General features: G+C 42.3%; 1 protein-coding gene across 3 annotated transcripts in view; it reads right to left on the bottom strand.

Moving 5' to 3' along the window:
• LOC124870076 overlaps positions 1-25,861 on the bottom strand; it is a 260,321-nt gene that overhangs the window by 208,723 nt on the left and 25,737 nt on the right. For 2 of the 3 annotated variants that reach the window (XM_047368528.1, XM_047368530.1), the window contains exon 2: positions 24,237-24,308. The gene's annotated coding sequence lies outside the window, so the exon portion shown is untranslated. Of the gene's footprint in view, positions 1-22,054; positions 22,107-24,236; positions 24,309-25,861 lie in introns of all 3 variants that reach the window. The other variant, XM_047368529.1, reaches the window with a different exon arrangement.

Here is a 25,861-nt window from a genome sequence, read left to right as displayed (position 1 = left end):
AGACACCGTTGAGAATTAGTGATCCAGAAGGTTGGTTCTATTCAGCAGATCATTCTTAAAACATTATTTTATTAAAATAATATTTTATCTGATCTTGCATTGTGAATGGTTGTCTAAGTTAGTTCCAAGACTAACTTAACTTCACTTCCAGATTCTTCAAGATAATCCTTGGGTCTCAAACATAAATAACATTGCATGGTAATGTTGCATCACTCTTTTGGTCATGGTTTCAACCATCTTTAATCAACTTGTTTATATTGTACATAGCCCATTAATCTTCGTTATTCTTTAATTCTGCTTGGTAGTTTAGTTGGATTGTTTTAGCATAGTAAAGAGTTTGTTGATTGAAATATGTTTGACTTTGAGTTGACTTATTTTTGTTAATAAATTCTTGTATTTTAAGAAATTGTGTGAATTCATTCCATGTGTGTGCAGAGTTTATGCTGTTCAATAATGTCAGAGCTCGTCTCACACCTTTCTATTTTGTCCTAATACCATCGCCTTACTGGGTCGGTATTCACAGAACAACCCTTAACAGACCGAAATATTATTTGATAAAATATTAAAATATTAAAATTAAATAATATTCTCAGATTCGTAATCCTAACATCAGTGACTCCAATCCAAATAATTTAAAAAAGCCTTGACTATACCAACATCTGGGGTCAGATCAGGACATCCCAAGCTCACTCACTGTAAGAATGGCTTCTGCGACCTTTTTGTGGATAACCACAGAATCAATTGGTGAAGTTAAGTATAAACACTAGTGTCACAGTCAACAAAATAAAAGTCAGCTAAAGTTTAAGGTTTGATTAATCATTATTCCCTGGATCTTTATTTTTTTAAAACCTAAAGCATGAAATATTTAAATTTTTATTGAATGGTGCATGCAACTGCAACAGCATTCATGTCTATGTCATGAGTGTATTTAAACCTCTGACGGATTTTAACCTTCAATGTTATAAAAAAAAATCCAGTCAAAAAAATGTAAGCCTCAAGTTAAGCCTGTTGCATCAAATGTCAGCGTAACAGATTATCATGGAAAAGTCGAAATTAAATCTTTCATCTGCAGGTTTTTCGCCTCACTTGTGTCCAAATCCTTTAAGAAAAGAATGAAACCTCCCCACACTTGTGACAAACACAAAATAGATAAGTTGCTTGCCTTTTTTAGGTGTTGTTTTCAGAAAAGAACATAAGTAAGCACACTGTTGGCTCTCTAACTATGATAATAAGACAGCTTCATTGCTTGTACACAAGATGTTATTTTTTTTTTACGTTTTTTCTCCCTGCCTCTCAATCATGATAAATAGCAATGAGCGGTACTGAACTCAGATGATCTCACAAGATCAAAATTCGAAGTACTTCCACACCAGGACAAAAAACAACTTACTTGGTTTCGTTTCCAAGAGCTCAGCTGAAATTGCAGCAGTGCAGGGGTTAATCCCAACGCTTCAACTGTGCGCTGTTGCTTCTACATTCAATTACCTCTGGTTAATACGCCTGTTCAACCTTTGCTGTCAAAGCAGGTGAAGAGACAATTTCCTCCTAATTCATTTCAAAGGAGTGCATCTTTAGAGGAGAGCCAGGTGTACGATGCTCAACATATTGCTGGGACTGGTGAGGCACTGGAAAATTATTTGGTTTCGTAAACATGTTACGCACAGCAGATTCCCGCTGATTGGTGTCAGGCTGATTGATGAAGTGGGAGGCCAAGTTAATATGTGGAGCCAAAGGAGCAAACGCTGTGAAGTGCACAGGTTGCATAAAGTGCTGCATGTATGAAGGGAGTAATACACCTTTTTGTGTTATAGGGGTGCATACTCAGGTGACTGAATGCCGCTATTTTCAATAGCACCTAAAGACATTTGTATTCAAGCCCAAACGACTTTTAGAATATGCCTTTTCACTAAAATATAATGAAACACATAACTCTATATTTCCCCACCCCTCCGTACAGGAGAAAAGTTATTAGTCCCTGTCTAAGCTGAAGTCAGACAGTGCACAGTGTGAAATACACAGTGGCTAGAATAAGTGTTCCCTTGAAATTTTCCACATTTTGTTACAACCACAACTGCAAATGTCTTTTTGAGAATTTATGTGATAGACCAACACAATTCATTGTATAATTGTGAAATGGAAGAAAAATGGATGAATGGATTTCTAGTTTTTTTTACAAACAGAAATTTAAAAAGTCTGGTTTCCATTTTATATTTAGCTACCCTGAATCAATTCTTTTTGCTGCAAATCCAGACACAAGTGTTTTGGGGTATTTTGCACATTTAGAAACTGAAATATTTGCTCTTTAATTTTTGCAAAAACAACTTGAGGTAAGTTTTATTGGATGGAAAGCATCTTACCACAGATTCTCAACTGGATTTTGTTATAGACTCTGACTGGGTCATTATAACACAGAAATATGCTTTAATCTAAACCATTCTTCCAGGATTGCTCTTTATTTAGCTCCACCCAACTCCCTATCAACTTTTGAGACAGGACTTCCCACAGCATGAGAATGCCACCACCATGATTTATTGTGGGGATGCTGTGCTTAGAGAGATGCGAGTAGTTCGTTTTTATATTACAGATAATGTTTTGCATGTAGTTAATTTTTGGTCTCTTCTGACCAGAGCACCTTTGGCCACATGTTGGCTGTGTCCCCTAAATGAGTTCAAGACAACAGTGAAAGGATATTCTTATGGCTTTCTTTCAACAATGACCCTTGTGACATCTTTCCATAACGGTCAGATTTGTAAATTCCCTCATAAAATTGCTGTGTCAGGATATTCTTCCACCTGAGCTGTGGATCTCTGCAGCTCCTCTACAGTTATCATGAGCGTCTTGACTGCTTTTCTGATTGGTCCTGTCCCTGCCTGACTTGGGCGCCCATGTCCTGTTAGATTTGCATATGTTCAGTGCTCTTTCTATTGTCAGATGGTGGTCATCGATGAGAAATACAAAGCGTGAGACACTGTTATTTTTTACATAACTTTGCTCTAAAGTCCTCCACACCATTATCCCTGACCTGTCTGCTGTGTTCCTTTGTTTTCATAATGCTGTTTGTTCTTTAATATTCTCGAACAAACATCTGAGGCCTTCACAGAATAGTTGGGTTTATACTGACACAGGTAGATTCTGTTTGCTAATATGTTGTCCTTTGACGATATTAAGTACACTGGATTTTATTAAGATGTATCAGAATAGGGAGGCTGAATAGAAATGCATGCCAAGCCTCTCAGAAGTGCATTCATTAAAAAAATAATATTATGTATTACTTTCCATCCATTTCACAACAATGCACTTATTTATGTTGGTTTATTACATAAAACCCCAGTAAAAAACAATGTACATTGTGGTTGTAACATGAAACCAATGTGGGAAATTTCAGAGTATGAAATCTTTGCAAGGCACTGTATTTTCTGTCCACTCTGCCTAGGAGAAAAGTTATTGTTCCCCATCTGAGCTGAAGTGAACTTGAGTTATAAATGCACAGCGTGATATACACAGCATCCGAGAAATAAAGTGCCAGTGTAAAAGCAGGAGAAATTCTGCAATGCTTTTATTTATTTCTGAAGCTCTTTTCGCTGTTTAAGTTGCTAGACATAAGAACTCAAATCCCTTTTTGTTGAGAAGAGCTCCTGCATGCCAAGAAGAACAGTAGGCAGTCTGCAGTGTGACCTATCAATAGATTCTGATATTACTTGGCACAGTTTGATCACAAAAGCTTTTGACCCTTTCTGATTTATCCCCGGCAGCTTTTCACTTGGTCTGCATGCTCTTTTTTTCTTCCCATTCTCAAAGTTCCATATATTCATGCCGGAGAGCTGACCACAGACGTCCACTGGCAGCCAAGTAGCAACTTCGGTGGAGCATCACTCTCTCACTGTCGCCACTTTGCCGCCTCACCAACACACTTTCATATTCACCGCAGATTATTCTGTTTCAAAAACCATCTTGTTCCTATTCAAAACTCATGAGGCAGTTATACATCAAACGGTGTCGGCGGCTTATTGTGCTGATTGCGCATTGCGGCTTCTGAGTTACAGTGCATCGCAGCGGCAGTTCCATTAATTGGAAAAGTGTCTTCTATTCGAGGGCATGATTAAAATATGGTGCTCTGTGGTCTCGCGATAAGGACTCGGGGAGATGGAGAGATATGAGACAAGCTTGCTCTGAGGACGTTAGAGAGGACAGGAGAGGCCCGGAGGCTCGGCATGCTGGGTCAGAATCCAGTGCCTATGGGGGGTCAGCAGCAGGAAGCAAAGTATCATCTGGCTGTATGAAAGTGGACTAAAAGCCTGTGTTTTATCTCTCTGGGCCTGCAAGAAACAAGACAAAAAAAGAGCTTCACAAAGCCGCTAATCTGGCCTTTGAATGTCCAGGACAAAGAGTCCTTGTGGCAATGGTTGCTTTTAGATTTGACTCTGAGTTACATGGATGACATTTCCAACTGCAGAGGACCAAATGTTCTGACACAGTAATAGTCGTAATAGTCCAATTCACAGCAGCACAAATGTAAAAAAAGAAAATCTCAGTATCCCTTTGAGATCTCTCCTACACACTGCTGTTCACTTGCTGATGAATATTTATGCTGCTCACACTTGAGCATGGCCTGATCTCAGCTTGGCCATTTATACCGCTTGAAATACTTCACATATAAATGTGTGGATAAAGTTCCAGACTTGGGGCATTGTGTTTCCTTTGGGAATACATGTGTGTAGGAGGGTGGGGGTTCTCCTCTATTTCTTGTCCTTGATTCCACAGTTTGGTTGTGTGACAGGCCCTAGGGTGCATGAAGATGGTGTGGAAAAAGGCTTGGCTGACTGCTTTGGCTCCACTCCCTTTTCCATCCCAGCCGGGAGCTTGTTCTTTCCCTCCTACCAACCCCTCTCCCTATGCCACACATTGCATCTCAAGGTGGGCCTTTCTCTTGAATAATTATCCATCCATACTCCACCGCTCCTGGCTCCCCAGGAGCCGAACTGGCTAAACACAGCGGCAGCACCAAGGCTGCTTTGGGGAGGAAAGCAGCTGATCTGGGTTGAAGGTCCTCCCCTGGGAGGCTCGGTAGGATTCGAAATGGAGACACCCATTGTGAAAGTAAAAATGGATTCTATTTTCACTGCCACTCTGTTCAGAAGCCAGTGAGCCGAACAGAAGAGGTAGAGTAATTATAGGAGCTTGGATGTGCGCGTGAATGCAAACAAATGTTTTAGGGGACAATGCTTGTAGCAAGAAGAAACAACACTAGGGAAAGGTGGGAGCTTCTTCACTGAAAATAAGTTATTTTGAGGATTTTGATTTCCTTTTTAACCAGAAGTGCTCTCCTGTGCAGTTAGCATCATTTTATTTTTCCACAGCTCTAAATTCTAATCAGAATTTCGTTAACTTTCCTTTCTTATTCTTTTGTATTTTGTTATTTCTTCATCCAGCTCCTTCAATTTATTTTTACACACAGCTGTTCCATATTTAGTTTATCAGTTTCTACCAGTTCCTACTCCAGTAAACACCCCTGACAGTATTTAAGCTAGTTTAGGCAAGATTTTTGTAAGTTGGCTTTACAATAAATAACTTCTTACAGGACCCTGCCTGCCTGCCTCCTGCTTGCCCCTGGGTTTATTGACTGAACAATTTTTGGCATCTCTAAGATTAAAGCAGCTCAAAACTGCATAACAATACAACACAAACATGACAATGACTGATTAAAAAAAACACAAATGTTCAATAAGCATAAACTACAATGATAAGTGGCTGGCCAAATCATGACCACAATAATCTGTCATAAAATTTATATCCAGATGTTTGGGCATTTTGTTGAGTCATTTAGATGAGCTTCTTTAGATTCAGCTGACTTTGGAGGTGATTCCCAAGAGAGACTGAATATTTGAACACTTTTTCCCCACAAATGTACAAGCCCCAAGCACAGTTAACATTCGCAGGTTATGTGAACAAATATGGTAACTTCCTGTGCATGTAGAAAGGAGGAATGACAAACTTTAGGTGTGAAGGGTAAGAATAACTCAGTAAATGAAGATATGCTAATGCTTTGATCTACACAGTAGATCATCGATGGTTACGTGTCACACAATGGGAGCTTCTTCTCCAATAAAACATTTAACCTCACTTACTTTTAGAACATCAGACAAGAAAAGCTAAAATGTTGCAGCCAATTTTCTCAATATGCATTAGTATTGTGCAGTGACAAAAAACATGAAGAGTCTCCGTCTACTCTGTTCACCACAACTTCTGTGTCCCTTGCTGCACCTTGACGCCGAGGTCCGCCAGCCATCGATCTGAGGCCCTGAACCTCAGCCAAAGAGCTTTACAGTGTCACTTTCAGAGGGAAATGGATTGCCATGGTGGGAGGCGAAAGACGAGAGAGACAGAAGAGAGTTGTACGGGGTAAAATATCTGTGGACAAACGGCCGATGTAATCAAATCACCCTCATCGGAAGCTCATCATTCGATGCTTAGCAGCTCACTCTGTGGGTTATTAGTGTGGTGTGGGTGTGTGTGCATTTGATCGCATTAGGAAACCTGTGCTGTTTAGTGCAGCATGTTTTAATTTTGGTCAGCTAAGTGAAAAAGTTTAGGCAACAGTGTGATATTTGCTCAGTTGGTTTCCCAATCAGAAGTTTGATTACTGCTTGCTGCCAATGTTAGCTCATTGTATGGAGCCCTAAACAGTTAATGTTTAACGTTAAACTATGATTGATATTGAGTCTATGAAGCCATGACGATTATTTGTATGATATTCACTGATGTATTTGACAGGGATTTTTTATCTTTATTAAAACATAAATCCTTTTGAAAATTTCAAAATGTTCCAGGTTTAAAACAATAAAACATTTCCATTGTACTGCTCCCACAGTTGTTTTTTTTTTCTTTCTGTGTGGAGCATGTGGAGTAATGTGGGCATTACTCAATGCGTTGCCCCTCCCCCCACCTGTTGCTGCATGCCGTCTGTCAACAGGCTAAAAGCAGACTACTACATTAAAAATATTGGAGCCCCACCCATAACCCTGCTGTAATACTACACATGGGAGGCTACAAGCTGAGTGCAGACTCAACCTGAGCAGACCGCCTGACTAATTAACCAGCTTATATCACTTTGTGTTACTATATAATGAGCAGTAAGGCAAAGAGATGTCATTTCCTGTACAATGAGAACTTTGAAACAAGTACTACATTTAGCAAGTGCTATCTATGTTTTTGCTTTGTGTATGAAATAAAACAAAAACAAAAAATTTTTATAGACAGCAGTAATACAACTGTAAAGCTCCTAACTGCAGTAACTATAACTGAACAACAATATAATTAGCTATATATACTATACATATAGACTGGACAATAGGAAGCAAGAGTTTATTCAAGCAAACTCCAGCTAAAATCAGAAATATTTATTTAAACCTGAATGTATTTCTGTTCAATTTAACTGAAAACTTCAATAAGTAAATATATTCAGCGGTCCTTGACAGTAGCATTCCTAAAGATGTTCTTTTTCAAACATAATTTCCACTTACTGGCTTTCTCTTGGGCTTTTAACGTCATATAAAAAATGAATTTTTGAATATGCAAAGAAGGGATTGGAGTTCTTCAGAAAAAGTCTCCTGTCTGAAAGAGGGCTTGTTTTACATACACATGGTCAGAAACACAAGGGCAGCTTTCAAAGACACACAGTCTGTGGTTTCATCCCCCACTACTCCTCCTCATTGCGCCTCCTCTTGCCTCTACCACTACTTTGAGAAAAGCCTCCAGCAATCCTGGGGGTAAAAAGCTACTTTAGCGAGCAGATATCCAAATGCAATTAAGTACAGAATAGATTTTTTTTCATCTTGTTCTCTTGCTAAAGCAATTCAGCAGTAGAATCAGAAACTAGAAAGCAAAAAGTGGAAGATTAGAAGTCTTCTGATTCACTTCTACCAGTTAGGCATTTGAAAACCAGTGTTTAAAAACCCCTTTCCACTTCTTTTCATCCCCTGACAAGCTTTAGGGAGCATTTACTGACACTGAGGTGCTTTTAAAGTTACTAGCAAGACCTTTCTGAAAAATTATACAAACTGTCTTCGGATATACTGAAGTTCATAACCTATTAAAAACATGCCATGGTCATTTTTTCTACATGTTTTGCTTTTTTATTGTAAGACTTTATTAAATGAAGATAAAATCTACCCTTCTACATGCACATGCCTTTGGTGACATCACATAAGGCATAAGGTAGTAGATGGGTTATTTTGAGCACCTCCATTTGGATTCTTCTTCTGGATAATTTGGCAACAATAAAACACATGGAAGTAGTTTGTGGGACAGGGCTCAAACGCAAATTAAATGATTAAAAAATCGATCATGTCAAAATCTGTCAAAAATCACTCATCTGCCATAATGTTTATAAATCCCAACTCAGCTCGATTATTGTGCCTCTTGTGATCTCATTCGGAAAAATGCACAAAAAGCCAAATGATTAGTTTTTTTTTTTTTACACAGTTCTTTTTGGGAAGTTCTACAGGGGAAATCACGGCTACAGTAATTGAATATTCTAGTAATCGAGTATTTTATCAAATATTTGCTCACATGCACCCGCATCTCTCTATAAAAAGCCTCACCTTAAATACTTTTTGTCCTAATAATGAGTTATCAGGATGTCAAAAGCATATTTTTGTTTATTCTCACGAGCTGCTAGTCTCCAACAGGAGAATAAACTAAAGCTCTGTTGGTCCTGTCTGGTCGACACAGTACACTCATCGATGATCCAAAGTGTTTTGTATGTGTTCTTTTGAAGATATTTATTTGACACCAAATCAATTTGGTGGCACACAAACCCTATAAAGATAATCTAAGCTAAAAACATAGTCAACAAACACATGATTCTTATTTAAAAAATGTGTGATTTCTGTGTATGAAGACACTTCAATCGTTTGGGCTGTTCCTTCTGTGGTGTGCATTATTACCGATCTTTATTGGTTTTTCCCACTCACATTTGTTCTCCAGTTTCTGTAAAATGATTCAGGACACCACATCTGCTTGTTGCTCTACTAGCTAAAATGTATTATCCCCTGAGTGGTGCTTATTCAAGAACGAAAAATGCTTCCATCTGGAAGGTTACTGTTGACGTAGCACTATTGTGATCAGCTAACCTGTGGAGTGTGTTTGCTTCTCTTTTGTTTGACAAGCGCCAAACTTCTGACATTCAGGGTCTTTTCTTCTAATTTTTCTCTCATTATCCCCCATCTACTTCCATTACACTTGATATCAAGAAAACCACGTTGTGACACTGCCATAACTGTCTCCATGTGAAACACTTGACCGCCTAAAAAACATGACCAAGTATTAGCATGCAGTTCTATGAAATAAGCAAAGCATTGAGGCAGAGGTTTTGCCTTAAGGATTTTTGTTAAATCAAAGTCAGTGTTTCACTTAAAGGAATCACGCTGTTCTGGACAGCCAGGTCTACTTTCATCACACAACCGCCTGTCTCTGCAGTCTTCTTTTCTGACAGAGCATTCCTATGATCAAAGGAAACATGAACCACTGTATCATGTTAAAAATGAAAAAAAAAAAAAAACTTGTATATCATAAACAAATGTATTTTATTAAAAACAGAGATTGCATTGCTGCATCTACAGAAATATAATCTGATGATTATTACAGTTAAAAAAATGTTGGCATTTATTTATTGTATTCTGATTTTATTACATAGACACACACGGAAAGTGAGAAAACATGTGAGTGTTGACAATCACCCTTAAAAATCAGTCATCTGTTTCTATCTATACATGGCAATGATTTGCAAATCAGTTTGGTTGAGCAACAGATATTTCAAACAGACAAAAAATAAACTAGAACTGTGTGCAGTTATCAACAGTTTTCAAGCCTGAACTAGCAAGTCTGCTCCTGCATGGCCCCACCTCTCCCAGCACACCATGTTGCATGCCCTGCCGACCCAGCACGCAACAACCATTTAACCATTATATATTTTTCTATAGCGTTAGGTTAGAAGTTGCTTGCAGAGGCACTCAGACCTCAAAGCCTTTTGCCCTTTAAATTCCACTTTATTCACAAGTAGTCATTTCAACTTAATGTCGGTTTAAGCTAAATCTGAGGGGAGTTTTAAAAGATTAATAGAAGACAGCAGCAAAATGTGAAAAAAAACTGTGAATTTAGAAGTTTTTAGCTAAACATTCCTACAGCACATAACATCACCACTTCTTGTTTTTCAGCTCCGCATAGAGTAACATGAAGACTCTAATGAGCTGATATTGGCTGGTGAGCTATCCAAATTATTGGTTTAGCTGGCTAGCCTGCAATCTAGTGCTTACCAAAGGAGACTGCAGGCTAGCTGTGCTGTCAGTAAAGCATTACCTCAATCATAGTAATGAAGGCGCTATTTTAGGTTCCAGGCTACAACTTTCCAAGCAGCCAAGCATCTTTCTTTAACAAGGGAAGTGACTAGGGATGACCAAGATTATGTCAAAACAGACAAACAAACCAAAACATAGAAGGCTCTAATTCCAAACGTCCTCTGCCATGTTATTTAAGAGACTTTAAATTGTAAAAATGGTATAACGGAAAAATGTAGTCGCTTTGTAACTTTTAAAAATGGTGCTAAACCATGAGACTGCTTAACCTACCCACACCTAGTGTGATGCATGTATTAGAATTCAGTGTGCAATACGGTGAATAGACAAAATATGTAAGGGCACGATCATGAAGAGATAGAAATGTGGCATGAATAAAATATGTAACCTTAGGTTAATTGGTTATTTGTAAATAAAAGGACAAGCTATAGACATTTTCTATAAGAAAACCTGCTTTGAATGATCTCTTTTTTAAATTGGTGATATATAGAAAATAAAATTAAGTAGACCTTCAAGGGGGTCGCAAGATGTTCAGTTTCCACTAATAAAATTAATCTCCATTTTTGTTTGCCTGTGGAAGTTAGCTTTTAGTTTTGTACTACTAATCTTTCAACTTTTGACCTCATTGTTAAAAACTCAAATAATTCAATAAGCCTGTCCAGGGCCTCTACTTTTACGGAGAATAAATTCTGTTCATTTAATGCTGCACTTTATGGCGTAAATTGTCAAAGTTCATTACGGTTGATGTTTCTTTTTTTTTTAAAGCAGATAGAGGCTTTGTTTTGAGATCTTGGCTAAATCACATCTGAATAAAAAGTGGATAATTTACATTTGTATTTTGTATTTTATAAGTTTTAAATAAATTCTTTCATGAAGTTCATCCCATTCTGAATACTGAATTTAATTTGTTGTGAGGAAAGCTTACATGATGAAATTTCAACCAGATTGCTATGCTGATATGCTGCAAACTATAATAAGGACAGCGTATTTGCCAATATTTATATTGAATGATTTCAAAAGGTGGAATTGTGGCATTGTGGTGAAGAAAAAAGACCCTCCAGCCACAGAAAACAGTAAATGACCTGACAAACACCCACACTACACATACTCACTCAGACTGAACTCAATGAACATGCAATATTATGTATATCCAGAAATACGACAGAAATCCAGAGACCTGACAAGACAATCCTAAGAAATCCAGCACCTTGAGGCAGAGTGGAAGAGAGGATGAGGTGAGGGAGCAAGAGGAAGAAGGATAAAGGCAGGGAAATAATCATGGGGGGGGGCGACGGCGACATTGAATGTGATGAAATAAGAAGAGAAGGCAGAAGAAGAGGAGGTGGTGTGGGATGAGAGAGGTGAAAAACAGGAGAGGAGAAAAAGCAAATGGAGAGTTGGAAGCAAGTGTGGGAGGAGTGGGAAAAGACATGAACACAAAGTGTAAAAACATAGAAGAAGTTGTATTCGGAGGCACTAAGTGAGCGATGGCCTGGGAGATGAAAGAGGGATGTGCTCTGCATGGGGCCCAGATGAGAGCGAGGGAGACAGGGAGATAAACTGTCAAGAGGAGCCAGGGAATCCAGTGCGACAGAGAGCAAGCACGGCTGCATTTAGTTGTAGCCCTGCATGTGCGGAAGGGGCCCGAGCGCAGCTAAAATATCCGGGTGATAGCACGAACAAGCGAGAGAGGCAAAAAATGGGACAGAGAGAGGGAGTGGGATGGTGGCGGTGATTCGTTGATCATATCTGGGCACGGGTAGATGTGTGTGACACAATCTCAAATTGGAAATCGCTGTTTCAATCTCGCCTCACTCTGTGGCTACCCGCTCCACCGATAACAAGAGCAGCCTAATTCTATTAAAAATATCCCATGAGTGCAGCAATGGCTGAGGCGAAAACAGTGAGAGAGAGGATGTGGGGAGAGTACAGGGGGAGGAAACTAAGGTCAAAAGTAGAAGGGAGAATAGAAAGAGCAACCAACAAGAAAAAAACAACGGTTAGCCCTAAAGTGATTGCGCAAGAAGAAAGTTTAGCTTGTCTTCTGCTGTATCTCTTTACCCCATCTTCCCATCTTCCAACCTCTCCATCTCAGCATATCAGCCCCCTTTATCTATCTAACCACCCATCTGCCTATTTATCGCTGTACCCATCTGCCAGCTCTTATCACCCTCCACAGGTTACTGTTCTCATTTAGGACAGCCTCCCCCACCGCTTCTCCACTATCCTTCATCAGGCCTTCCACTTCATCTCCCACTGCTCTTCTCAATCATCTTTGACTTTTAACATCCATTTAGTCGGCTCGCTTTCCTGCACAAAGCAAGCCAACCTTGCAGTTTGACAGATACTCTCTGTTTCAGCTCACTCTTCAAACTCCTTGGTCACATGGAGAAGTGTCATCGCATGATTCTATCTGTAGAATCAAATCTATCTGATGAATCAAATCAGTCTAAACAATTCCTGTTTTAGGTCAGTTAGGGTTAACAATTTTATTTTTATTTGCTACATGCTGAAAACCCCCAACTTGAACCGCCACCTTAATGTGGTGGAGGGGTTTGAGTGCTCGAATGATCCTAGAGGCTATGTTGTCTGGGGCTTAAATGCCCCTGGTAGGGTCTCCCATGGCAAACAGGCTCTAGGTGACGGGTCAGACAAAGAGCGGTTCAAGAACCCCTCATGACGACTACAAAATCGATGCACGTGATGTCGCCCGGTACGGCAGAGCCGGGGTCCTACCCTGGAGCCAGGCCTGGGGTCGGGACTCGCCGGAGAGCGCCTGGTGGCTGGGTTGCTCCTCGCGGGACCCGGCCGGGCCAAGCCCGAACAAGAGACGCGAGACCATCCCCCAGTGGGCCCACCACCTGCAGGGGGAACCGTGAGGGACTGGTGCAAAGAGGATTGGGTGGCGGCCGAAGGTGGAGACCTCGGCGGCCCGATCCCCGGATGCTTAGGCTGGCTCTAGGGACGTGGAATGTCACCTCGCTGGAGGGGAAGGAGCCTGAGCTTGTGCGGGAAGTCGAGAGATATCGACTAGAAATTGTCGGGCTCGCCTCCACGCACAGCGTGGGCTCTGGAACCCATCTCCTCGAGAGGGGCTGGACTCTCTTCTACTCTGGAGTGGCCCACGGGGAGAGGCGGCGGGCTGGGGTGGGTTTGCTTGTCGCCCCCCAGCTCAGCCGTCTCGTGTTGGGGTTGGGGAGATGTCTCTGACTATCATTTCAGCCTACGGGCCGAGTGGCAGTGCGGAGTACCCAGCATTCTTGGCGTCCCTGTCAGGGGTGTTGGATAGTGCCCCTCATGGGGACTCCATTATTCTGCTGGGGACTTCAACGCCCACGTGGGAAACGACAGTGACACTTGGAGAGGCGTGATCGGGAGGAATGGCCTCCCCGATCTGAATCCGAGCGGTGTTTTGTTATTGGACTTCTGTGGTAGTCACGGATTGTCCATAATGAACACCATGTTCAAACATAAGGGTGTCCATCAGTGCACTTGGCACCAGGATACCCTAGGCAGGAGGTCAATGATCGACTTTGTTGTCGTATCATCAGACCTTCGGCCGCATGTTTTGGACACTCGGGTGAAGAGAGGGGCTGAGCTGTCCACTGATCACCACCTGGTGGTGAGTTGGATCCGCTGGGGGAGGAGAAAGCCGGACAGACTTGGCAGGCCCAAGCGCATAGTGAGTGTCTGCTGGGAACATCTGGCGGACCCCTTGGCCAGGGATGTATTCAACTCTCACTTCCAGGAGAGCTTTGACCAGATTCCGAGGGATGTTGGAGACATAGAGTCCGAGTGGACCATGTTCTCCGCATCTATTGTCGATGCTCGATGCTGCTGCCCGTAGCTGCGGCCGTAAGGTCTGCGGTGCCTGTCGCGGTGGCAATCCCCGAACCCGGTGGTGGACACCGGCAGTAAGGGACGCTGTCAAGCACAAGAAGTCCTATCGGCTGTGGTTGGCTCGTGGAACTCCCGAGGCGGCTGACAGGTACCGTGGGTCCAAGCGTGCCATGGCCCGGGCGGTGGCAGAGGCAAAAACTCAGACCTGAGAGGAGTTCGGTGAGACCATGGAGAAGGACCACCAGTTGGCCCCGAAGCGATTCTGGCAAACCGTCCGGCGCCTCAGGAGGGGGAAGCAGTGCTTCGCCAACACTGTTTACAGTGGGGGTGGGGAGCTGCTGACCTCGACAGGGGACATTATCGGCCGGTGGAAGGAATTCTTCGAGGATCTCCTCAACCCTGCCATCACGCATTCCCTGGTGCAAACAGAGGCTGGGGACTCGGGGTTGGACTCTTTCATCACCCAGGCTGAAGTCACCGAGGTGGTTAAAAAGCTCCGTGGTGGCAGGGCTTCGGGGTTGGATGAGATCCGCCCTGAGTACCTCAAGTCTTTGGATATTGTGGGGCTGTCATGGTTGACACGCCTCTTCAACATTGCGTGGCGGATGGGGACAGTGCCTTTGGATTGGCAGACTCGGGTGGTGGTCCCCCTACATAAGAAGGGTGACCGGAGGGTGTGTTCCAACTACAGGGGGATCACACTCCTCAGCCTCCCTGGTAAGGCCTACGCCAGGGTATTGGAGAGGAGAGTCCGACCGATAGTCGAACCCCGGCTTCAGGAGGAGCAGTATGGTTTTCGTCCCGGCCGTGGAACACTGGACCAGCTCTATACCCTCTACGGGGTACTCGAGGGTTCATGGGAGTTTGCCCAATTGGTCCACGTGTGTTTTGTGGACCTGGAGAAAGCATTTGACTGTGTCCCTCGTGATGCCCTGTGTGGGGTGCTCCAGGAGTATGGAATCGGGGGCCCTTTACTAGGGGCCATCCGATCTCTGTACAAGCGGAGCAGGAGTTTGGTTCGCATTGCCGGCACTAAGTCGGACCTGTTCCCGGTGTATGTTGGACTCTGGCAGAGCTGCCCTTTGTCACCGGTCCTGTTCATAACTTTTATGGACAGGATTTCTAGGCACAGCCAAGGGCCGGAGGGGGTCTGGTTTGGGGACCAGAGGATTTCGTCTCTTCTTTTTGCAGATGACGTGGTCCTGCTGGCCCCCTCTAAACAAGACCTACAGCATGCACTGGGGCGGTTCGCAGCCAAGTGTGAAGCGGCTGGGATGAAGATCAGCTCCTCCAAGTCCGAGGCCATGGTTCTTGCCCGGAAAAGGGTGGCTTGTCCTCTTCAGGTTGGAGTGGAGTTCCTGCCTCAAGTGGAGGAGTTTAAGTATCTCGGGGTCTTGTTCACGAGTGAGTGAAGAATGGAGCGGGAGATTGACAGACAGATCGGTGCGGCTGCCACAGTAATGGGGGCGCTGTGCCGGTCCGTTGTGGTGAAGAGAGAGCTGAGCCGAAAAGTGAAGCTCTCGATTTACCGGTCGGTCTACGTTCCTACCCTCACCTATGGCCATGAACTTTGGGTCATGACCGAAAGAACGAGATCCCGGATACAAGCGGCGGGAGGTGTTCCAGGCACGTCCCACTGGGAGGAGGCCCAGGACACGGCCCAAGACACGCTGGAGGGACTATGTCTCTCGGCTGGCCTGGGAACGCCTTGGGCTCCCCCCGGAGGAGCTGGAGGAGGTGTCTGGGGAGAGGGACGTCGGGGCGTCTCTGCTGAGTCTGCTGCCCCCGCGACCCGGTCCCGGATAAAGCAGAAGACGACAAGTACGAGTATATGCTGAAAAAATTAGGGAGACTATTTTATTGTGTTCTCCTAATTCAGAGGTTTACATAAAATATGACTGTTAAGCCTTTACACACATAGGGGAAGCCCAAATAATAAGTTTATGGCTTTGTAAGCTTCTGAACGTTCACAACATTGAGTGAAAACGATGTATTTTCAGGCAACACCTCACACATCTACAGGTCCTTCTCAAAATATTTGCATATTGTGATAAAGTTCATTATTTTCCATAATGTAATGATGAAAATTTAACATTCATATATTTTAGATTCATTGCACACTAACTGAAATATTTCAGGTCTTTTATTATCTTAATACGGATGATTTTGGCATACAGCTCATGAAAACCCAAAATTCCTGTCTCACAAAATTAGCATATTTCATCCGACCAATAAAAGAAAAGTGTTTTTAATACAAAAAACGTCAACCTTCAAATAATCATGTACAGTTATGCACTCAATACTTGGTCGGGAATCCTTTTGCAGAAATGTCTGCTTCAATGCGGCGTGGCATGGAGGCAATCAGCCTGTGGCACTGCTGAGGTCTTATGGAGGCCCAGGATGCTTCGATAGCAGCCTTTAGCTCATCCAGAGTGTTGGGTCTTGAGTCTCTCAACGTTCTCTTCACAATATCCCACAAATTCTCTATGGGGTTCAGGTCAGGAGAGTTGGGCAGGCCAATTGAGCACAGTGATACCATGGTCAGTAAACCATTTACCAGTGGTTCTGGCACTGTGAGCAGGTGCCAGGTCGTGCTGAAAAATGAAATCTTCATCTCCATAAAGCTTTTCAGCAGATGGAAGCATGAAGTGCTCCAAAATCTCCTGATAGCTAGCTGCATTGACCCTGCCCTTGATAAAACACAGTGGACCAACACCAGCAGCTGACACGGCACCCCAGACCATCACTGACTGTGGGTACTTGACACTGGACTTCTGGCATTTTGGCATTTCCTTCTCCCCAGTCTTCCTCCAGACTCTGGCACCTTGATTTCCGAATGACATGCAGAATTTGCTTTCATCCGAAAAAAGTACTTTGGACCACTGAGCAACAGTCCAGCACTGCTTCTCTGTAGCCCAGGTCTGGGGAATGCGGCACCTGTAGCCCATTTCCTGCACACGCCTGTGCACGGTGGCTCTGGATGTTTCTACTCCAGACTCAGTCCACTGCTTCCGCAGGTCCCCCAAGGTCTGGAATCGGTCCTTCTCCACAATCTTCCTCAGGGTCCGGTCACCTCTTCTCGTTGTGCAGCGTTTTCTGCCACACTTTTTCCTTCCCACAGACTTCCCACTGAGGTGCCTTGATACAGCACTCTGGGAACAGCCTATTTGTTCAGAAATTTCTTTCTGTGTCTTACCCTCTTGCTTGAGGGTGTCAATAGTGGCCTTCTGGACAGCAGTCAGGTCGGCAGTCTTACCCATGATTGGGGTTTTGAGTGATGAACCAGGCTGGGAGTTTTAAAGGCCTCAGGAATCTTTTGTAGGTGTTTAGAGTTAACTCGTTGATTAAGATGATTAGGTTCATAGCTCGTTTAGAGACCCTTTTAATGATATGCTAATTTTGTGAGATAGGAATTTTGGGTTTTCATGAGCTGTATGCCAAAATCATCCGTATTAAGACAATAAAAGACCTGAAATATTTCAGTTAGTGTGCAATGAATCTAAAATATATGAATGTTAAATTTTCATCATGACATTATGGAAAATAATGAACTTTATCACAATATGCTAATATTTTGAGAAGGACCTGTACTTTCTTATATGATATCATGGAAAAAACTATAGATATCAGTCAAAGAAATCTGGAAGAGAACCGTGGCCCTCCAAATGTCTGGTTCATCCTTGGGTACAATTTCCAGATGTCTGAAGGTGCCACGTTCATCTGTTCAAACCAAGTATAAAGACCATGACAATGACTAGCTTTAATAATGTTCATGAAGGAGACGGATTCTGTGTCCAAGAGATAAACATGTTGTACGAATCAATACGAAAGCAAAATATGGTTGGAGAGTATCATAATCTACTGTGAAACGAGTCCAGCTGAAAGGCCACTCAGAATTGAAGAAGCATGCAATTGCACTTAGGGCCAAATATCTTAATTTCTGGAGACATATGCTCTGAAGAAACTAAAAGTGAAGTGCTTGGCCGTAATTACTATTAATATATTTTTAAGCAAGAGAAGGGAAACTTGCATACCAGAGAACACCAACCCAACTGTTAAGCACGGTGATGGCAGCATCATATTTTATGAGCGTTTTGCAGCAGGGTGGACTGGTGCGATTGACAAACCAGATGGCATCCTGAGGGCATAACAATATGTGGAAAAAAAATCTCAAGACATCAGCCAGGAGGTTAAAGCTTGGACAAACAATGTTGCTCCAAGTGAACAATAATCCTAATCCAACAGATGGTCCACTGCAAAACAAAGTTTTCCTTTTAACTTTATATAATTGATAGTCTATACAGTACAGAATCACAAAAGTTATAATATGCAAATGAATGTTGATGTTAATTATACATTATACATTATTGTTTAATTTTTCGCATAAAACACTATAAATATTATTATTAAGGTAGTCAATTTTAGATTATTTTACAGCAGTAGACATTGATGTTTGCTTTTCTGTTTTAAATAAAAGCAATAGTATTGTGTAATATATTTTGTTTAATCTGTTTTGGTAAAAATTGTGGTACCATGAAACCATATTATTTTTACTCAAGGTGAGGCAAGAATCCCATGCCAGCCCATGTCTGGCAAGGAAGGTCATGACCTTTCCCACTCCCCTCACTATCCCATGTTTACCAGGTCCAGCATGACTCTTTCCATCACGATACCCCCCACACCCGTCTTTTCTGTAACTTTATGATCTTGGTCACTAAGATCTGTATCAGGTATGAGGATAAATAACAGTGAAAGTCTCACCAAGTGGCCAATTACATTATTGGCAATTTGTTTTGGATGGCACCAGAAATACACTGCTGAAAAAAATAAAGGGAACACCTAAACAGCACAATATAACTCAAAGAAAATCAAACTTATGTGAAATCAATCTTTCCACTTAGGAAGCAACACTGATTGACAATCAATTTCACATGATGTTGTGCAAATGGAATAGACAACAGGGGGAAATATTTGGCGATTAGCAAGACACACGCAATAAAGGAGTGGTTCTGCAGGTGGGGACCACAGACCACTTCTCAGTATCTATGCTTTCTGGCTGATGTTTTGGTCACTTTTGAATGTTGGTGGTGCTTTCACGCTCGTGGTAGCATGAGACGGATTCTACAACCCACACAAGTGGCTCAGGTAGTGCAGCTCATCCAGGATGGCACATCAATGTGATCTGTGGCAAGAAGGTTTGCTGTGTCTGTCAGCGTAGTGTCCAGAGCCTGGAGGCGCTACCAGGAGACAGGCCAGTACAGCAGGAGACGTGGAGGAGGCCATAGGAGGGAAACAACCCAGCAGCAGGACCGTTACCTCCGCCTTTGTGCAAGGAGGAACAGGAGGAGCACTGCCAGAGCCCTGCAAAATTACCTCCAGCAGGCCACAAATCTGCATGTGTCTGCACAAACAGTTAGAAACCGACTCCATGGGGATGGTATGAGGGCCCAACGTCCACAAATGGGGGTTGTGCTCACAACCCAATACCGTGCAGGATGCTTGACATTTGCCAGAGAACACCAGGATCGGCAAATTCACCACTGGTGCCCTGTGCTCTTCACAGATGAAAGCAGGTTCACACTGAGCACATGTGACAGACATGACAGAGTCTGGAGACACCGTGGAGAGCGATCTGCTGCCTGCAACATTCTTCAGCATGACCGGTTTGGCAGTGGGTCAGTAATGGTGTGGGGTGGCATTTCTTTGGAGGGCCGCATGACTGCCATTAGGTACCGAGATGAGATCCTCAGACCCCTTGTGAGACCATATGCTAGTGTTGTTGGCCCTGGGTTCCTCCTAATGCAGGACAATGCTAGACCTCATGTGGCTGGAGTGTGTCAGCAGTTCCTGCAAGATGAAGACATTGACGCTATGGACTGGCCCGCCCGTTCCCCAGACCTGATTCCGATTGAGCACATCTGGGACATCATGTCTCACTCCATCCACCAACGTCATGTTGCACCACAGACTGTCCGGGAGTTGGCGGATGCTTTAGTCCAGGTCTGGGAGGAGATACCTCAGGAGACAATCCGCCGTCTCATCAGGAGCATGCCCAGGCGTTGTAGGAAGGTCATACAGGCACGTGGAGGTCACACACAATACTGAGCCTCATTTTGACTTGTTTTAAGGACATTACATCAAAGTTGGATCAGCCTGTAGTATGTTTTTCCACTTTAATTTAGTGTGTGACTCCAAATCCAGGCCTCCATTGGTTAATAAATTTGATTTCCACTGATGATTTTTGTGTGATTTTGTTGTCAGCACATTCAACTTTATACAGAACAAAGAGTTCAATGAGAATATTTAATTTATTCAGATCTAGGATGTGTTATTGCATCCCGTTGCAATCACAGATTTGAGAACATTGATACTATAATGATGTTTGTAATTCAATTTGTTCTGCAGCATAACCATTTACTTATTCAGAAAAATATGATCTCATAATAATCATTTAGGCTGCAAGTGCATTTTGTCTGAAAGAGATAAACGATTTTTATCAAAAGGCTTTCAGTAAATGAATAATTGACAGAGGTAAATCTTAAATGTCAGACTTCAGGCTTCCCATTCACTTGTGATATATATGTTTTCTTGTAGAATCCCATTCTCACTCTGGCTTTAACTTTATTGACAGTTTGGTTCCATTTATGGGCATATTGTCAGGATTTGATAGAAAATAGTCTTGGTTATCAGAGACAGAACTAGAGGAGGCTGAGATTAAGGTGAGTGTTTCTATCAAACTCCGACAAAGAGGTTGAAAATCCTCACTGGTAGATGACACCAAAATGTGGTGAATCCTTTTTTGCGTTTCAAATCTGAACATTTACCCAGCTGTGTAGCAGATAATCCTGTTCACTTCACTTGCTAAACAGTGAATCTCGCCGTATCTGGTTCTTGCTGGGTCTTAATGTCGAGCAGTGAAAGTGAGGCTCAGCTGTTCACAGCAGTTGGCCAGCTGAGACCAGAGATACGAGTAAACACAAAAGGAGAACATTTAACAACCAGGCTGGGAAGTTCTCCAAGACAGCATCATCTTGCTATGCACAAAACATCATATGATGTAGAAAAACAAAGGCAGGGGAAAAAGAGCTGGAGGATTGTGGGTGGCGTTTGCACATGAAGTTGCTCTACAGTAAGAAAGTAAACTGCTATGACTCCAGCAGCCAGGCAATGAAGTGCCAGACTAATGAACTAATCAGACAGTCATTAGTTACTATCAGCTGAAGTCCATGCCAGACATTTTTTTCTCCCTCCCTGCTCCTTCACAGCCAGGGAGAAAGGGAACACGTAGGGAGCAGGATGCTCACTCAGCTGTGAAAGAGACTGTGTTTTTGTGTGCTGACCCTGCTGCCTGTGCTGCTTCACACTGAACTACACAAAACAGTGTGCATGTTGGGGCTGCATACTTGCACCCATTAAACGCTGCAGCTTCTGCTGATGATTGCTTGTCATAGCAATAAACTCAATCTAAAAGCCCTGAATACAAAAAATGAGAACAAAGTACAAAGAAAGAAGGGAGGACAAAAAAGGGAAGGGAAGGGGGGGGGTTCCTTTGGTGGGTGGGAGGGACAGACGGTGGGGGTTGCGAATTAGACAGTTGGGAGACAGTTAAAGCTGAGAGATAATATACTTGGATTAGCAAAGAGAGAGCCGGAGAGAACGAGATGAAGTGGTAGAGATACGGAGAAGGGCAGTTGTGTAATCTTGGGCTTTAAGATGAGCCGGCTACTGCCGAGGTCATTGGAGAAGCTCAAAATTACAGTGGATGAATAGATGGAGGGATTGTGGGGAAGTAGGTAGCCTTACGATGAGACTAACAATGACAGAGATAAAGATGTGTGCGAACAAGGGCTCAGGACAATTACCGTTCATGTATCTGTGTGACAGCTGAGGTCTAGTCCGTCACACAAATATGCCCTGTTTAGATTAAGCAGAGAAAACCATAAGCATGATGAATTCTGAGAAGAAACTAATACAAGCTTGTTTAAAAATCAGCATATAATCAATCTCAGCTCTAAACATACAAACCGGATACCAAAAAAGGTGGGACACTAAACAAATTGTGAATAAAAACTGAATGCAATGATGTGGAGGTGCCAACATCAAATATGTTATTCAGAATAGAACACAAATCACAGATCAAAAGTTTAAACTGAGAGAATGTATCATTTTAAGGGAAAAATATGTTGTTTCAAAATTACATGGCGTCAACAAATCCCAAAAAAGTTGGGACAAGTAGCAATAAGTGGCTGGAAAAAGGAAATTGAGCATATAAGAAACAGCTGGAAGATCAATGAACACTAATTAGGTCAATTGACAACATGATTGGGTATAAAAAGAGCTTCTCAGAGTGTCAGTGTCTCTCTGAAGCCAAGATGGTAAGAGGATCACCAATTCCACCATTGTTGTGCAGAAACATAGTGCAGCAATATCAAAATGGTGTTACCCAGCGTAAAATAGCAAAGACTTTCAAGTTATCATCATCAACCGTGCATAACATCATCAAAAGATTTAGAGAATCTGGAACAATCGCTGTGCGTAAGGGTCAAGGCCGTAAAACTCTACTGGATGCTCGTGATCTCCGGGCCCTTAAACGTCACTGCACCTCAAACAGGAATGCCACTGTCAAGAAATTAACAGAATGGGCTCAGGAAGACTTCCAGAAAGCATTGTCAGTGAACAGAATCCACCGTGCCATCCGCCGTTGCCAGCTGAAACTCTACAGTGCAAAGAGGAAGCCATTTCTAAGCAAGCTCCACAAGCTCAGATGTTTGCACTGGGCCAGGGGTCTTGTAAAATGGAGTGTGGCAAAATGGAAGACTGTTCTGTGGTCAGATGAGTCACGATTTGAAGTTCTTTATGGAACACTGGGACGCCATGTCATCCGGACCAGAGAGGACAAGGATAACCCAAGTTGTTATCAACGCTCCGTTCAGAAGCCTGCATCACTGATGGTATGGGGTTGCATGAGTGCTTGTGGCATGGGCAGGTTGCATGTCTGGAAAGGCACCATTAATGCAGAGAACTATGTTCAGGTTCTAGAACAACATATGATCCCATCTAGACGTCATCTCTTTCAGGGAAGACCCTGCATTTTTCAACAAGATAATGCCAGACCACATTCTGCAGCAATCACAACATCATGGCTATGTAGGAGAAGAATCTGGGTACTGGAATGGCCAGCCTGCAGTCCAGATCTTTTACCTATAGAGAACATTTGGCACATCATAAAGAGGAAGGTGCGACAAAGAAGGCCCAAGACGATTGAACAGTTAGAGGCCTGTATTAGACATGATTGGGAGAGCATTCCTATTTCTAAACTTGAGACACTGGTCTCCTCTGTCCCCAGACGTCTGTTGAGTGTTGTAAGAAGAAAGGGGGATGCCACACAATGGTAAAATGGCCTTGTCTCAACTTTTTTGGGATTTGTTGACGCCATGTAATTTTGAAACAACATATTTTTCCCTTAAAATGATACATTCTCTCAGTTTAAACTTTTGATCTGTGATTTGTGTTCTATTCTGAATAAAATATTAGATGTTGGCACCTCCACATTATTGCATGCAGTTTTTATTCACAATTTGTTTAGTGTCCCAACTTTTTTGGAATCCAGTTTGTAAAAATGTTGCAGGGAAATTTAATGGAAATGATACAGAGTTTTTTTATTTATTAATTATATACATACATATTTATATATATATATAAATTATATATTATTATATAAATATATAATTAATTTTTAAAAACTCTGTATATTTATATTATATTGTTTATTTTGGACATTAACCCTCACTAATTGATCTGTAGAATAACAGCTTTCGGGAAAAGTGGATTTTATACAAGCATAATTAATTATCTGTATTCAGGTAGAACGAAATAAAAACACATGAAAGAGCCGCAAGTTCTAAGTGGGCAAGTTTGTGGAAACATTTGGCCCTCAGACAGATGGAAAAAGGCTAATGTGACAAAATAGACTTTATCTGCAAGGGTGAAGACTGGGTTTTACTAATTGGCTGTTGTCTACCAAATAGTCTCACATATTCCTACCTCATAGTCTGTAGATCTTCCCCAGGTGGTTTTGTTCCTTTCTCGTTTTCTGTTCAATCAGTCTGGCAAAAGCTGCAAAACAGAAGATAAGGATAGTTGGTTAGATAGCCTCTGATAAAGCAATTGTATCCTCCATAAAGACTGTGCCAAAAAGAGAGAAATAAATTCTAAATGTGTGAGGAAGATGCAACCAAGAGTCTTAAAACAAAATATTTGGTGCAGTTGTTACCTCAACAATGAAGGTGAACAGAAATAGGAGAAAAACTAAATAATGAGTGGAAAGAAAACCTCAAGGATCTATTTTCTTCAGCTTTTGGGAATATGAGTAGAGGTAGCCATGAATAAAACAGCTTCCTGTTTCATATAATATTGGTTTAAAGAACGACTAGATACATCCTTTTGAGTCTGATGATACAGAAAATCAGAAGAAACCATATGCTATGTTTTTTTCTTCTACGTTCCCTTGAAGAAAAGTCTGCCCCCGGTAACATTAACTCATCAAGAATAAAAATCACATGGAGTGGTTTAAAAAAACTAAACTGTTGAAAGGTTAATGTAACTGATGAGCTATGATTGCAGCAGCATGTTGTAGGTCCTCTTGGACCTACAGTAGATACCAGCAGCAATTCAGTGAAAAGCAGAGTTAAGGAGCTGTATCTTGGTCGAGTTGGCGAGCAAATTTTGTAACGGGGCTTTGTGGATATCCACTAGGTTTGCTTACTTCTGCGTCGCTCCTACAGATGTTTAAGTGGAGATAGATCAGATCACCTGGTTGCCCGTGGAAAGACTTCAACATGTGATGCCTTGTTGAAAAACTGTTCCAGGGTGATGTCTCAGGAGGGTGGGACAAGCAGGATGTCTATGATAGTGTCATGTTATGCCATGACATAGGCACCAAATCACTTCAACCGGTAACCTCAAGTCATTTGCTGTGTCTCTTTACAATAGAGGTGGGCTGTTCTGGTTGTTGAGGGCAAGAGCTGTGTATGTATTAGATGTGTCCTTGCTCCAGCACACCTGACCCTAATGGTTGAATTGTCTCCTTACACTGTCTCCAACTTTTGCGGGAGCCTGCTAATAACCCACATCAAATAGCCATCGTTGGGGCAGGGAAACAGCTGGCTGTTGAGAATCTGAACTGCCCATCACTGCAGTACAAGTTTGGCACTTGGGACTGCCATAAGCACATACAGTGGTTATTTGAGGCAATACAGAAGTAAAATTAATCTGTGAACATGACAGATGCTATTTAGTATTTGTCTCTTCCTCATGGTTACGATCACCACTTTAAATATGCAAGAATGTTATTTGCAGCCAACACATGGAATGGCAAACGTGTAATCCTGGATGTCATCTGCTAGCAGCTTTTAATGTCTAATATATCTACAAGCAATCTTTGGTCTGTGGTGGCCTTTGCTTACTGACTGAATGCTAGATGTCTGATAGTGCCTGATAGTGATATTGCTTTGCTTTTGATGCTGCCATGTATACCTCTGTTGCCCATTCTAGATGTGCCAGCTCCTTGCTGGCACATCTAGCCAGAAAGCTTTTAAACTATTTTATTTTGACTTTAAGTTCAAAAAGAAAATATTTGTCGTTCTTTTAAATGTAATTTGTATTGACCT

Source organism: Girardinichthys multiradiatus, chromosome 6 (genome assembly GCF_021462225.1).
Source record: "Girardinichthys multiradiatus isolate DD_20200921_A chromosome 6, DD_fGirMul_XY1, whole genome shotgun sequence".
Lineage (NCBI taxonomy): Eukaryota > Metazoa > Chordata > Actinopteri > Cyprinodontiformes > Goodeidae > Girardinichthys > Girardinichthys multiradiatus.
Note: the sequence above shows the minus strand (reverse complement) of the source record. Positions and strands in the feature narration are given on the sequence as shown.